Source organism: Anabrus simplex, chromosome 3 (genome assembly GCF_040414725.1).
Source record: "Anabrus simplex isolate iqAnaSimp1 chromosome 3, ASM4041472v1, whole genome shotgun sequence".
Classification (NCBI taxonomy): Eukaryota; Metazoa; Arthropoda; class Insecta; order Orthoptera; family Tettigoniidae; genus Anabrus; species Anabrus simplex.
The window spans coordinates 168,947,878-168,964,963 of NC_090267.1; the positions used below are offsets into that span (position 1 = coordinate 168,947,878).

Here is a 17,086-nt window from a genome sequence, read left to right on the forward strand (position 1 = left end):
GTCCAAGAAGCCAATTCGAAACGAATGGCAGTTCAAGGAAAGGAAGTCAAAACTCTAAGATTTGCACTTGTTATTGTTAATTGAAATTGCTCAGTGGTTTGAACACAAGTCTTGCAGATAAATTAGAAGTTAAAAATACATTAATCCAAAACAAAACTAAAACCAACATTTCCAGGAAATATTACACTAGGAAATGAAATCTTTATGGAAGTAAATGAATATTGTTACTTAGGTCGTTGAATGTCAAACGCAGATGTAATAAGGCCATAATACGCAGTCTTAAGTCAAACAAGGACGGTATTTCTTAAGAAAACAAATGCGCTCACTTCAAACGTAGTTATGCTTACAAGAAATGTTTTTGAAGACTTTTGTTTTGACTGTGACACAGTAAGAGTGAATCTGAGTAATAACTAGCGTAGAAAATACAGAAGCGTTTGAAATGTGGTGTTACCAAAATTCAGAAGATAATAATAATGTCGTGTGGCCTGCTAAGAGGCCTAGTGCAGGTCTTAACGAGTTAACGCCGTAAAGGCGACTTGCACGTCTATGAGGATGGGGTCCTGCCTATGATGAATTCTAATTATGAAGACGCCACACACATACAGCCCCCGAGCTATCGGAATTGACGAATGAAGGTTAAAATCCCAGACCCGGCTAAGAATCGAACCCTGACCCTCTGGACCAAAGGCCAGCACGCTAACCATTTAGCCATGGAACCGGATATTCAGAAGGTGAGGTGAGAAAATCGGATCACAAATGAAGATATACCGAATGGAATTGGTGGGAGGAGAGATATTTGGAAATCTGGAAAGAAAGAGAAAGAGATTTATAGGACACATCTTGTGGCACCCAGGACTTGTTCTGTTAGGTTTTGAGGGAATTGTAAGGGATAAAAATACTAGAGGTAGACGAAGGCATGAGTTTTATAATCCTATTGAGCGTTTATTTTTTTGCTAGTGGCTTTATGTCGCACCGACACAGATAGGTCTTATGGCGACGATGGGATAGGAAAGGCTTAGGAGTTGGAAGGAAGCAGCTGTGGCCCTACTTAAGGTACAGCCCAAGCATTTGTCTGGCGTGAAAATGGGATACCACGGAAAACCATCTTCAGGGCTACCGACAGTGGGATTCGAACCCACTATCTCCCTGACGTAAGCTCACAGCCGCGGTCCTATTAGTGTACCTGCGGGATGAAGTTGTTACATGTAAATGAATACGATAGCACTGGATAAAGCGGCAAGGCAAGCTATAACAAACCAATCTATGGACCAATGACCCAAACAACATCAACAAGATATTGAAGTATACGCTGACCTCAAGATTTATAAATGTGATATGACATGAGGTGTAGTCTGCAAATCATCCTAAAATGTAAATATGCTACTTTAATCGACTATAGAACGTTTCTAAATTTTACTGATAGGATCAACACGTGTGGTTTCTCAACAAACATACAGTAAATACAAAAACGGTGACGGGATTTAAAAGAGAAAAACCCAGAGAAGTATTAACGGAGATTTGTAATTACACCCAGTCTATACCCAGCGACTATGAAATCTCAACAAATGTAAATTTGAAACAAAGTGAGGAAAAGTAAAACAGGGACAATTCGAAGAAATTTCAGAGATTTTTTATTTCTGATATTAAAAACACACGTGAAATCTCACGATACATAGACATTAAACGTAGTGAAGGAAATTAAAAGAGCAACAATCTGAAGTATTTTAAGAAACTACTTTCGGTGATTTGCTTTAACGTTCAATAGACTTTTATGTATGTATTTTTCTCTGTTACACAATATCAGTTGGTATTAACTGTACTTTGTCTTTTAGGTAACCTCTAAATTGAGGGAGTGCTACCTCGTAATATATATATATATATATATATATATATATATATATTAATTTTAAGAAGAGAAAGTTTCAATACACTAGTGTCAAAAAGTTAAGCATAAGTGACGAGTAAGCAGGGCAACAGGAAACAGACTGCAAATCGCACGACATATGTACCTACCAATCTTACGTGTTCGCTCTGTATAGGAAAGGAGTGTTCCATGCTTTGACTAGCGGCGTAACCGCGAGATAAACACAGCCAGTGCCTGCGCCCCATATTCCCTCAGTAGTGTTTGCCCTGTTATAGTGTGCGGAGTGTAGCCTCGTGGTGAACGTGACAACAAAATGGCACAACGACGCCATTTGGACCCCGTTTTGCAGGGTAGAATACTCGGCCGCCTGGAAGCAGGCCAGACTCAGACCGAAGTCGCCGTATCCTTGAATGTGCCACAAGGTGTCATTTCCAGGCTTTGGAGACGGTTTCGAGACACAGGAGACGTTAGTCGTAGGCCAGTACCAGGTCGACCAAGGGTAACCACCCCACTGCAGGACCGATATCTGGCGTTAACCGCCCGACGAAATCGGAGTGTACCTGCAAGACAATTGTCGGCGGAGCTTGCAGCCGTCTCAGGGGTTGCAACCTGTGTACCGGAGGCCCAGGAACAGCAGGGCTGTTTGCCCGTCGTCCAGCGGTGTGCGTCCCGCTCACTCCAGCACAGAGACCCAAGACCTTCGCACTGCCCTTTCGAAGGAATGGGATCGACTGCCACAAGAGCTCTTGGACCATCTGATAGAGAGCATGCCACGTCGCTGCGAAGCATGTGTGGCCGTTAGGAGTAACCGTACACCCTATTAACAGCATATCTTGTTGTGGAAGACATTGCCAAGTTTTGTTAGTTGTTGTCAGAGGTGTACCTTAGCTATCAGAACCTTTCTGACACTGTTTTTTGGACACGTTGTGTGATATATGGTGTGTGAATCAGCTTCTGTTTGTTCAGGAATCCGTCTGACATTCCTATCAGGCGGTATGGCCTCGTTTAGTGATTATGTTCAACTTTTCGAGACTAGTGTATTATAATTTGAGCTTTTTAGTAGGAATTTAGATAAAAATAATTGGTTCAGCATTTCAAGTGTCTTCACTTCATGATATGTCTAATTGGTGGGTCATCAATTTACGTTTGAAACTATGACTTTAAACATTCTCAGTCCCGCACTAAAATCCGTAGATGAACCTGGAATCGAACCTGAAACTTTCAGATTAGGCGCAGACACACTACTATCACACATATTAAGAAGTCTTAAAAAATTTGTATGTTCCAGAGGGACTTTACATTCAATACAATTTTTGCCGTAATCTATATATATAAAATAACTTGTCCTGACTGACTGACTGACTGACTGACTGATTCATCATCGCCGAGCCAAAACTACTGGACATAAAGAAGTGACATTTTGGGGATTATTCATATTAAGATGTAGGTGCTCGCTAAGAGAGGATTTTTGGATATTCCTTCGCTAAGGGGGTGAAAAGGGGGGTGAAATTTTAAAATGAGTGTATCTATATCTCAAAACTTTAAATGTTTACAGATGTAAAAATTGGTATTTAGAATCTTCTTTAAAAATAAGGAAACACGTATTTTTTGTTTTCAGAAAATCCCAATAGGAGGGGTGAAACAGGGTGAAAATGGGGGAAAATGGGTTGAATGCCTTTAATCAGGATACTGGTACTTATATCTCAGAAACTGAAGATATTACAGACCTGAAAATTGGTACTTTTGATCTCTTTTAAAAATAAAGAAACACGTATTTTTTTTTGTTTTTGGAAAATCCAATTAATGGGAGGGTGAAAAGGGGGTGAATTTTTAAAATGAGTGAATCTATATCTCCAAACTTTTAAAGTCTGCAGATGTAAAAATTGGTATTTAAAATCTTCATTAAAAATAAAGAAACACCTATTTTTTGTTTTCGGAAAATCGCAATAGGAATCGTGAAAAGGGGTGAAAAAGGGGTTGAATGCCTTTAATGAGGCTACTTATATCTCAGAACCTGATGATATTACAGACCTGAAAATTGGTGTTTGGGATCTCTTTTAAAAATAAAGAAACACGTGCTTTTTGTTTTTGGAAAATCCAATTAATGGCTGTTAAACAGGAGTGACAAATTGGGGTGAATTTTTTGAAAGACTATATCTACAGAATATCTTGGAAACGTAAAATGTTACAGACGTAAAAAGTGGGTGTTTGGAATCTCCTGTAAATGTAAGGAAACATAGGTGATTTGTTTTTGGAAACTCCACTTAAGGGGAACTCAAAAGGGGTGAAATTTTAAAATGAGAATTTTTACAGTATATCTAAAAAACTTAACATGTTACAGAAGTGAAAAATGGTATTTTTTTATCTCTATTAAACATAACGAATCGTGTATTTTTAGTTTTCGGCAATACCACTTGGGTGGTGGGGGGTGGGTAAAAGTGACTGAAAATGGTGTTGAATTATTTTAATTAGGCTACTGATATCTCAAAAATGAAGATATTGCAGACGTGAAATTTGATATTTGCAATCTGCTTTAAAAGTAAAGAAAGACGTATTCTCGGAAAATCCAATGAAGGGGGGGGGGGGTGAAAGAATTGAAAATTTAATTGACTTAATTGTATGAGAATGCATACATCTAATAAAAACTAAAGTTGTTACAGACGTGAAAATTCGAATTCGATCTCCTTTAAAAACAAAGAAAAACGCGTTTTGGTGGGGAAACCATCATGGAGGGTGGGAGTGTAAAGGAGTTGAATTCCTTTCATGAGGACACATAAATCAAAAACTGAAGAAGTTAGAGTCGTGAAGATCCTTTACTATTAAAGAAACAAGTATTTTTTTTTTCGGGAAAGTTCACTTGGGAGGGGGGGGGGAGTAGTGTGAAATGAAGTGAAAAAAGTAAATTACTTTTATGGGGATACTTATATCTCAAAACTGAAGGTAATAGACGTGAACATTGGTGTTTGGAATCTCCCTTAAACATAAAGAAACAAGCCTTCTTTTAATTTTTTTGCGGGGGGGGGGGTGGCGGTAAATAAACTTAACGGCGGTGGGGTGTAGAAGGAGGTGAGACCTATTGATTTTACTGTTCTTAATGTACTTATAAGTATCCTCCGTTGCTCAGGCGGCACCGCGCCGGCCTCTCACAGCTGGGTTCCGTGGTTCAAATCCCGGTCACTCCATGTGACATTCGTGCTGGAAAAAACGGAGGCGGGACAGATTTTTCTCCGGATACTTCGGTTTTCCCTGTCATCAGCCATTCCAGCAACACATAATAATAATAATAATGTTCCGGACCGTCGTCAAATGTGTGGACCGCGCTGGAAACGGCTCCTGGACGGGTAATGACCAAGAATGCTGTCCGGCCGCGGGTTCAATGCCGCCAAAGCACCCAATATGACACCACGCCGGACCTTCTGAAGGATTTTATACATATTAAATTGATTATAGGAATAGATGGCAAAGATTTACGGACCCAACTGACCGGGAGGAATACCTGAGACTAGCCCGGGAAGTACGAAATCTATTCCTGGAAAGGAAGATTGAAAAATGGGAGGAAACGTGCCGTAATCTAATAGAAAACGAGTCAGATCGGGAATTTTGGTGGATTCTCGCAGAAAACGATTCAGATCGCGAATTTCGGCGGATTATATATCTAAAACAATAAGCATTCAATTATAAATTTCAGTATAATACCGTAGCGAAGCACGGGTATCTTGCTAGTCTATCTATATATATAAAATAACTTGTCCTGACTGACTGACTGACTGACTGACTGATTCATCATCGCCGAGCCAAAACTACTGGACATAAAGGAATGAAATTTTGTGGATACATTCATATTAAGATGTGGGTGCCCGCTAAGAGAGGATTTTTGGATATTCCGTCGTTAAGGGGGTGAAAAGGGGGGTGAAATTTTAAAATGAGTGTACCTATATCTCAAAACTTTAAAAGTGTACAGATGTAAAAATTGCTATTTAGAATCTTCTTTAAAAATAAGGAAACACGTATTTTTTTGTTTTCAGAAAATCCCAACAGGAGGGGTGAAAAAGGGTGAAAATGGGGAAAAATGGGTTGAATGCCTTTAATCAGGATACCGCTACTTATATCTCAGAAACTGAAGACATTACAGACCTGAAAATTGGTACATTTGATCTCTTTAAAAAATAAAGAAACACGTATATTTTTGTTTTTGGAAAATCCAATTAATCGGAGGGTGAAAAGAGGGTGAATTTTTAAAACGAGTGAATCAATATCTCCAAACTTTTAAAGTGTGCAGATGTAAACATTGGTATTTAGAATCTTCATTAAAAATAAAGAAATACGTATTTTTTTGTTTTCGGAAAATCGCAATAGGGGGAGTGAAAAGGGGTGAAAAAGGGATTGAATGCCTTTAATGAGGCTACTTATATCTCAAAAACTGAAGATATTACAGTCCTGAAAATTGGTGTTTGGGATCTCCTTTAAAAATAGAGAAACACGTATTTTTTTGTTTCTGGAAAATCCAATTAAGAGGGGGTGAAAAGGGGCTGAATTTTTAAAATGAGTGTATCTATATCTCAAAACTTGTAAAGGTTATAGATGTGAAAATTAGTATTTAGAATCTCCTTTAAAAATAAAGAAACATGTATATTTTGTTTTCGGAAAATCATAATAGGAAGGGTGGAAAAGTCTGAAAAAGTTGTCCAACGCCTTTCATGAGTCTACTTATATTTCAGAACCTGAATATATTACAGATCTGAAAATTGGTGTTTGGTATCTCCTTTAAAATAAAGAAACACGTATTTTTTTGTTTTTGGAAAATCCAATTAATGGGGGTTGAAAAGGGGGGTGATTTTTTAAAATGAGTGTATCTTTATCTCAAAACTTTTAAAGTTTATAGATGTAAAAATTGGTATTTAGAATCTCTTTCAAAAATAAAGAAACACGTATTATTTTGTTTTCGGAAAATCCCAATAGGAAGGGTGTAAAAAGGTGAATAATGGGTTGAATGTCTTAAATGAGGCTACTTATATTTCAGAACCTGAAGATATTACAGACCTGAAAATTGGTATTTGGGATCTACTTTAAAAGTAAAGAAACACGTATTTTTTCTTTTTTGAAAATTCCAAATATTGGAGGATGAAAAGGGGGGGGGGGTGAATTTTTTAAAATGAATGTGTCTACATCTTAGAACTTTAAAATATACAGATGTAAAAATTGGTAGTTAGAATCTCCTCTAAAAATAAAGGAACACGTATTTTTTTGTTAGCTGTAAATCGAAAAGGGTGAAAAATGGGTTGAATGACTTTAATGAGGATACATATATCTCAGAAACGAAAGATATTACAGAACTGAAAATTTGTATATGGGATCTCCTTTATAAATAAAGAAACACGTATTTTTTTAGTTTTTGGAAAATCCAATTAATGGCGGTTAAACAGGAGTGACAAATTGGGGTGAATTTTTTGAAAGACTATATCTACAGAATATCTTGGAAACGTAAAATGTTACAGACGTAAAAAGTGGGTGTTTGGAATCTCCTGTAAATGTAAAGAAACATAGGTGATTTGTTTTTGGAAACTCCACTTAAGGGGAACTCAAAATGGGAGAAATTTTAAAATGAGAATTTTTACAGTATATCTAAAAAAACTTAGCATGTTACAGAAGAGAAAAATGGTATCTTTATCTCTATTAAACATAAAGAAACGTGTATTTTTAGTTTTCGGAAATGCCACTTGGGAGGAGGGGGGGTAAATGTGACTGAAAATGATGTTGAATTCTTTTAATTACGCTACTGATATCTCAAAAATGAAGGAATTACAGACGTGAAATTTGATATTTGCATTCTGCTTTAAAAGTAAACAAACACGTATTCTCGGAAAATCCAATGAGGGTGTGTGTGTGTATGTGTGTGTGTGTGTGAAATAATTGAAAATTTAATTGACTTAATTGTATGAGAATACATACATCTAATACAAACTAAAGCTGTTACAGACGTGAAAATTCGTATTTGGATCTCCTTTAAAAACAAAGAAAAACGCGTTTTTGGGAGGAAACCATCTTGGAGGGCGGGAGTGTAAAGGAGTTGAATTCCTTTCATGAGGACACATAAATAAAAACTGAAGAAGTTAGAGTCGTGATAATTGGTATTTAGAAGATCCTTTACTATTAAAGAAACACGTATTTTTTGCGGGAATATTCACTTGTGGGGGTGGGGGGGAGTAGTGTGAAATGAAGTGAAAAAATAAATTATTTTTATGGGATACTTATATCTCAAAACTGAAGGTAATAGACGTGAACATCGGTGTTTGGAATCTCCTTTAAACATAAAGAAACAAGCCTTCTTTTAATTTTTTTGGGAGGGGAGTGGGTGGCGGTAAATAAACTTAACGGTGGTGGGGTGTAGAAGGAGGTGAAACCTATTGATTTTACTGTTCTTAATGTACTTATAAGGATCCTCCGTTGCTCAGGCGGCAGCGCGCCGGCCTCTTACAGCTGGGTTCCGTGGTTCAAATCCCGGTCACTACATGTGTCATTCGTGGTGGACAAAACGGAGGCGGGACAGGTTTTTCTCCGGATACTCCGGTTTTCCCTGTCATCAGCTATTACAGCAACACATAATAATAATAATAATAATAATAATCATAATAATGTTCCGGACCGTCGTCAGATGTGCGGACTGCGCTGGAAACGGCTCCTGGACTGGTAATGACTAAGAATGCAGTCCGGCCGCGGGTTTAGTGCCACCAAGGCACCCAATATGACACCACGCCGGTTCTCCTGAAGGATTTTATCCATATTAAAAATGATTATAGGAAAATATAACAAAGATTTAGGGACCCAACTGACCGGGAGAAATACCTGAGCCTAGCCCGGGAAGTACGAAATCGATTGCTGGAAAGGAAGATTGAAAAATGGGAGGAAACATGCCGAAATTTAATAGAAAACGAGTCAGATCGGGAATTTTGGTGGATTCTCGCCTAAAACGAGTCAGATCGCGAATTTCGGCGGATTATATATCTAAAACAATAAGCATTCAATTATAAATTTCAGTATAATACCGTAACGAAGCACGGGTATCTTGCTAGTCTATATATATAAAACTAGCACGATACCCGTGCTTCGCTACGGTATTATACTGAAATTTATAATTGAATGCTTATTGTTTTAGATACATAATCCGCCGAAATTAGCGATCTGACTCCTTTTCTGCGAGAATCCACCAAAGTTCCCGAACTGACTGGTTTTCTATTATTTTACGGCACGTTTCCTCCCATTTTTTCAATCTTCCTTTCCAGCAATCGATTTCGTATTTCCCGGGCTAGGCTCAGGTATTCCTCCCGGTCAGTTGGGTCCGTAAATCTTTGCCATCTTTTCCTATAGTCATTTTTAATATCGATAAAATCCTTCAGGAGATCCGGCGTGGTGTCATATTGGGTGCCTTGGCGGCACTGAACCCGCGGCCGGACTGCATTCTTAGTCATTACCCGTCCAGGAGCCGTTTCCAGCGCGGTCCGCACATTTGACGATGGTCCGGAATATTATTATTATTATGTGTTGTTGGAATGACTGATGACAGGGAAAACCGGAGTATCAGGAGAAAAAACTGTCCCGCCTCCGTTTTGTCCAGCACGAATGTCACATGGAGTGACCGGGATTTGAACCACGGAACCCAGCTGTGAGAGGCCGGCGCGCTGCCGCCTGAGCAACAGAGGATCCTTATAAGTACATTAATAACAGTAAAATCAATTGGTCTCACCTCCTTCTACACCCCACCGCCGATAAGTTTATTTACGGCCACCCCCCCCCGCACCAAAAAAATTAAAAGAATGCTTGTTTCTTTATGTTTAAGGGAGATTCCAAACACCAATGTTCACGTCTATTACCTTCAGTTTCGAGATATAAGTATCCCCATAAAAAAATTTACTTTTTTCACTTCATTTCACAATAACCCCCCCCCCAAGTGAATTTTCCCGCAAAACATACTTGTTTCTTTAATAGTAAAGGATCTTCTAGATGCCAATTATCACGACTCTAACTTCTTCAGTTTTTGATTTATGTGTCCTCATGAAAGGAAATCAACTCCTTTACACTCCCGCCCTCCAAGATGGTTTCCCCACCAAAACGCGTTTTTCCTTGTTTTTAGGAGATCCAAAAACGAATTTTCACGTCTGTAACAACTTTAGCTTTTATTAGATGTATGTATTCTCATACAATTAAGTCAATTAATTTTTCAATTCTTTCACCTCCCCCCTCCCCCTTCATTGGATTTTCCGAGAATACGTGTTTCTTTACTTTTAAAGCAGATTGCAAATATCAAATTTCACGTTTGTAACATCTTCATTCTTGAGATATCAGTAGCCTAATTAAAAGAAACCAACACCATTTTCAGTCACTTTTACCCCCCCCCCCAGCCCAAGTGGTATTTCCGAAAACTAAAAATACACGTTTCTTTATGTTTAATAGAGATAAAAAATACCATTTTTCACTTCTGTAACATGTTAAGTTTTTTTAGATACACTGTAAAACTTCATTTTAAAATGTCACCCCTTTTGAGTTCCCCTTAAGTGGAGTTTCCAAAAACAAATCACCTATGCTTCTTTACATTTACAGGAGATTCCAAACACCCACTTTTTACGTCTGCAACATTTTACGTTTCTCAGATATTTTGTAGATATAGTCTTTCAAAAAATTCACCCCAAATTGTCACTCCTGTTTAACCGCCATTAATTGGATTTTCCAAAAACTAAAAAATGCGTGTTCCTTTACTTTTAAAGGAGATCCCATATACAAATTTTCAGTTCTGTAATATCTTTCGTTTCTGAGATATATGTATCCTCATTAAAGGCATTCAACCCATTTTTCACCCTTTTACACCCCTCCTATTAGGATTTACAGGAAACTAAAAAATACGTGTTCCTTTATTTTTAGAGGAGATTCTAACTACCACTTTTTACATTTGTAAATTTTAAAGTTTTAAGATGTAGACACACTCATTTTAAAAAATTCACCCCCCTTTTTCACCCCCCAATATTTGGATTTTCCAAAAACGAAAAAATACGTGTTTCTTTACTTTTAAAGTAGATCCAAAATACCAATTTTCAGGTCTGTAATATCTTCAGGTTCTGAAATATAAGTAGCCTCATTAAAGGCATTCAACCCATTATTAACCCTTTTACACCCTTCCTATTGGGATTTTCCGAAAACAAAAGAATACGTGTTTCTTTATCCTTAAAGGAAATTCTAAATACCAATTTTTATATCTATAAACTTTAAATGTTTTGAGATATAGATACACCCATTTTAAAAAATCACCCCCTTTTCACTCCCCCCATTAATTGGATTTTCCACAAACAAAAAAATACGTGTTTCTTTATTTTTAAAGGAGATCCCAAACACCAATTTTCAGGTCTGTAATATCTTTAGTTTCTGATATATAAGTAGCGTCATTAAAGGTATTCAACCCCCTTTTTCACCCCTTTTCACTCCTCCTATTGCGATTTTTCGAAAAAAAAACGTGTTTCTTTATTTTTAATGAAGATTCTAAATACCAATTTTTACATCTGCAAACTTTAAAAGTTTGGAGATAAATATTCACTCATTTTAAAAATTCACCCCCTTTTCACCCTCCCATTAACTGGATTTTCCAAAAACAAAAAAATACGTGTTCCTTTATTTTTAAAAGAGATCAAAAATACCAATTTTCAGGTCTGTAATATCTTCATTTTCTGAGATATAAGTACCGGTATCCTGATTAAAAGCATTCAACCCATTTTCCCCCATTTTCACCCTATTTCACCCCTCCTATTGGGATTTTCTGAAAACAAAAAAATACGTGTTTCCTTATTTTTAAAGAAGATTCTAAATACCAATTTTTACATCTGTAAACTTTTAAAGTTTTGAGATATAGATACACTCATTTTAAAATTTCACCCCCCTTTTCACCCCCTTAGCGACGGAATATCCAAAAATCCTCTCTTAGCGAGCACCTACATCTTAATATGAATATATCCCCAAAATTTCATTACTTTATGTCCAGTAGTTTTGGCTCGGCGATGATGAATCAGTCAGTCAGTCAGTCAGTCAGTCAGTCAGGACAAGTTATTTTATATATATAGATAGCTTGTCCTGACTGACTGACTGACTGACTGATTCATCATCGCCGAGCCAAAACTACTGGACATAATGAAATGAAAGTTTGGGGATGCATTCATATTAAGATGTAGGTGCTCGCTAAGAGAGGATTTTTGGATATTCCGTCGCTAAGGGGGTGAAAAGGGGGGTGAAAATTTAAAATGAGTGAATCTATTTCTCAAAACTTTAAAAGTTTACAAATGTAAAAATTGGTATTTAGAATCTTCTTTAAAAATAAGGAAATACGTATTTTTTTGTTTTCAGAAAATCCCAATAGGAGGGGTGAAAAGGGGTGAAAAAGCGGTTGAATGCCTTTAATCAGGATACCGGTACTTATATCTCAGAAACTGAAGGTATTACAGACCTGAAAATTGGTACTTTTGATCTCTTTTAAAAATAAAGAAACACGTATTTTTTTGTTTTTGGAAAATCCAATTGATGGGAGTGTGAAAAGGGGGGTGAATTTTTAAAATCATTGTATCTATATCTCAAAACTTTGAAAGTTTACAGATGTAAAAATTGGTATTTAGAATCTTCATTAAAAATAAAGAAACACGTATTTTTTTTGTTTTCGGAAAATCACAACAGGAAAGGTGGAAAGGGGTGAAAAATGGGTTGAATGCATTTAATGAGGATACTTATATCTCAGAAACTGAACATATTACAGACCTGAAAATTGGTATTTGGGATCTACTTTAAAAATAAAGAAACAGGTATTTTCTCGTTTTTGGAAAATCCAAATTGGGGGTGAAAAGGGGGGTGAATTTTTAAAATGAGTGTATCTACATCTTAAAACTTGAAAAGTTTACAGATGTAAAAAATGGTATTCGAAACCTCCTTTAAAAATAAAGAAACATGTATGTTTTGTTTTCGGAAAATCCCAATAGGAGGGGTGTAAAAGGGTGAATAATGGGTGAATGCCATTATTTTAATTTAGCTACTGATATCTCAAAAGTGAAGATGTTACAGACGTGAAATTTGATATTTGGATTCTGCTTTAAAGTAAAGAAACACGTATTCTCGAAAAATCCAATGAAGGGGGGGGGGGTGAAAGAATTGAAAAATTAATTGACTTAATTTTATGAGAATACTTACGTCTAATAAAAACTAAAGTTGTTACAGACGTGAAAATTGGTATTTGGATCTCCTTTAAAAACAAAGAAAACGCATTTTCTTTAGGGGGGTGGGGGTAGGAGTGTGAAAGGAAGTGAAGAAAGTGAATTATTTTTATGGGGATACTTATATCTCCAAAGTGAAGGTAACAGACGTGAACATTGGTATTTGGAATCCCCTTTAAACATAAAGAAACATGCCTTTCTGTTATTTTTTTGGGGGGGGGGGGTAAATAAACTTAACGGCGGTGGGGTGTAAAAGGAGGTGAGAATAGTTGATTTTACTGTTCATAATGTACTTATAAGGAGCCTCCGTTGCTCAGGTGGCAGCGCGCCTGCCTCTCACAGCTGGGTTATGTGGTTCAAATCCCGGTCACTCCATGAGACATTCGTGCTGGACAAAACGGAGGCGGGACAGGGATTTCTCCGGATACTCCGGTTTACCCTGTCATCATTCATTCCAGCAACACTGTCCAATATCATTTCATTATCCATTGCCCCAGAGGAGTGCGACAGGCTTCGGCAGCCGGCACAGTTCCTATTGCCGCCGCCAGGTGGGGGCTTTATTCATTCCATTCCTGACCCTGTCGAATGACTGGAAACAGGCTGTAGATTTCCGATGTACTTATTCTGATCATAAACCGATCATTTTTTATCTTTCCTGGGTTCGTTTTCAAGAGCCATCTTATTCTTCGGAGAACGTTCTTAGATTACAGTACATTCTCATGGCATATAAATAAAAATTTAAACAACGTTGAAACAAACGATAGGAATGAGATTGACCGTCCAATTGTTCACCTTTATAATAAGGTCTTAATGCACGGAATATGTCATTCGTATCACCAGAAATCCCGCACACTCGGCTACGCGCGACAATGGTGCTGGTCACAACAATGACAGTGGCAGCAGATGTAATTTACCGCCAAGTAGCGGTATTGCATCTTGCTGTGGGGTCCAGAACATCTATAATAATAATAATAATAATAATAATAATAATAATAATAATAATAATAATAATAATAATAATAATGATGTTAATGTTCTGGACCGTCGTCAAATGTGCAGACTGCGCTGGAAACGGGTCCTGGACGGGAAATGACTAAGAATGCAGTCCAGCCGCGGATTCAGTACCGCCGAGGCACCCAAGAGGACACCACGCCGGATCTCCTCAAGGATTTGATCCATATTAATTCTTATAGGAAAATATGGCAAAGATTTAGGGACCCAACTGACCGGGTGGAATACCTGGACCCCGCCCGGGAAGTACGAAATCGATTGCTGGAAAGAAAGATTGTAAAATGGGAGGGAACTTGCCGTAATCTATTAGAAAACGAGTCAGATCGCGAATTTTGGCGGATTCTTTCAGAGAACCTGTCAGATCGCGAATTTCGGCGGATTATATATAAAAAAATAAGCATTCAATTATAAATTTCAGTATAATACCGTAGCGAAGCACGGGTATCTTGCTAGTCAGTTTATATTTTGAAAGCTCATGTGTGCGTATTGTGTTCAATTATTATTATTATTATTATTATTATTATTATTATTATTATTATTATTATTATTATTATTATTATTATTATTATTATTATTATTATTATTTATCTATGATGAATGTATGTACACACATATATATAGTTTCAGGATATATGTGCGTAGTCACAAGTCCGTACAATACTACAACTCTAGGTCTAGTTTTTTGACCCAATCAACTGCTTCATCCGATGTGCTGTGAATGTCAATTAGCTTTCCTTTGAAAGCTCGGATTGGGCAGTCAGCAACAATGTGGTGGATTGACTGAGAAGGGGTACCAAAATCATTATTTGTAGAGCTAGTCCAACCCCATTTGCACCACTCTGCCATATACGTGTCCCCCGGGTGGTGATAAGATGAGACCGAACTGTCGGTAACGACCTCTCGGTCAAACAGCGAACAAGGAGATGTGTGGTTCTTTTCAGAACCCTCAAGTTCGTAGAATTGGACCATCGCAGCGCATTTGTTAATTGTCTTCAATGAATCATGGCAACTTAAAGCATATTTATAATCCAAATATCGTTGCCACTTTTAAAGTTTTAAGTTTAATTCAAATAAAATTATTACTAAGAATGAAAAAAATACAAATTTAAAATCAAAGAATCACTGTTTCTGCATCCCGATTCTGTCCTTACAACACCTTAATACCTAGAGCAGTGGTATTCAAACTTTTTGGATGACGTACCCCCAAAATCCAATTGTTTTACCTTCGTACCCCCGAAATACGAGTATAATGCGATTATACCAGAAATAACAAACTGTTCTTCCTGAATATCAAATAAAAGTAACTGTAATAATTATAATACTAATTATTAGTATTATCATCATGGGGTACACGGAGGATGCCTCCACGAAGATTGTAAAGACAATCGGGCGTACCCTGGGCTACGTTGAGGAAAGCTCAGCGGCTGATTCTTCCATCATCTGAACACTAACTTATTAGTAATTATGAACTTCAAACGACATTAGTCAATGCAACCTTTAGTAACAATATCAATTAATATAGAGGGAATTTCACCAGTGAAGGAAGCTTTATTATCTGACATTTGCACAAAATATAACTGTGATATCCTACTGGTTCAGAAAACACATAGAGGATCAAATGATCGCCGATCAAAGGTGAACGGAATGAAACTTGTCCTGGAAAGACCTAATGGACAATATGGGAGTGCAGTTTTCATTAAACAGGGCACCAACATTTTATTTGCAAACTTGACCTGTGTGGATGACACTGAAATACTGACAGTAGAAATTCAATCCTTCACTATAACATCTGTCTATAAGCCACCAAATAAGGAATATAAATTTACAGAAACTTGCAATTTCTATTCTCAACCAACAAAGCTAGTCATCGGTGACTATAATTGTCATACTGTAGTACGTGTTGGGGGTACAAAAAGACTGACACAAATGGTGAAAACTTAGGAGAATGGGCCGATTGTATGGTTCCTAAACTAATACATGACCCTTTAACAGTGATCGATGGAGGCGAGGTTACAACCCAGACAACATTTTTGTAACTGAACACATTGCTCACCAAACCAAGAAATACATTGCACCACCATTTCCAAGAACACAGCATCTAGCCCTTATATGTACCGCACAGGCAGTTGTTAAACCAGAGAAAGTTATTTTTAAAAGGCAGTTCAACTTCGAAAAAGATCAGTGGAATACCTTCTCTCAAAATCTGGACGATGAAGGGGCAAAAATCAAGTCTGATCCAGAAAATTACCCAGATTTTGTGAAATTAGAAAAAAGCATCTCACGTAAAGACATCCCTAGGGGTACATACCTGGACTTGATAAGGACTCAAAAGCCCTCCTTAATAAATATGAAAAGCTATTTGAAATTGATCCCTTCGCAGAGGATACAATACAAACAGGAGAGTAACTCCTCGAAGCTATATCGACATCAAGAACAGAAAAATGGCGTAAACTTCTCGAAAGTTTGGATATGAAACGCTCAAGTCAACAAGCCTGTAAATTTCTAAAAAATCTTAACGGTGATCCTTTAGTCTCGCCCTGGGTTGAGTAAATTTACTCCTGATCAAATAGTCCATCAACTATTGCTGAATGGCAAAACCACGAAAAGATACAGAGAAATAAAAATCCAACGATATGAAGAGGAGAATGACCACCACGGCACACCATTCACGGAAGAAGTGCGAACTGCTATCAAATGTATGAAAAATAACAAAGCTGCCGGCTTTGATGACATAAGATCAGAGCAAATAAAATATTTTGGACCAAAACTGTCAACTGGGTTTTGACACTGGTGAACACGTGTGTGACTAGAATGTTGATTCCAAAGATCTGGTGGAGAGCAAAAGTTCTGGCCTTGCTTAAACCAGGAAAAGAGCCAAATGACCCCAATATCTTCAGACCTGTATCTCCTCTCTGGCATCTTTTCAAAATTCTGGATAGGATGATATTGAATCGTATTTCTGATTTTGTCGATAGAA

The 17,086-nt window shown here is 37.3% G+C and overlaps 1 protein-coding gene across 1 annotated transcript in view; it reads right to left on the reverse strand.

The window, feature by feature from the left end:
* Nucleotides 1–17,086, reverse strand: part of LOC136866715 (nose resistant to fluoxetine protein 6-like) — a 210,098-nt gene that overhangs the window by 65,276 nt on the left and 127,736 nt on the right. The window lies entirely within an intron of this gene.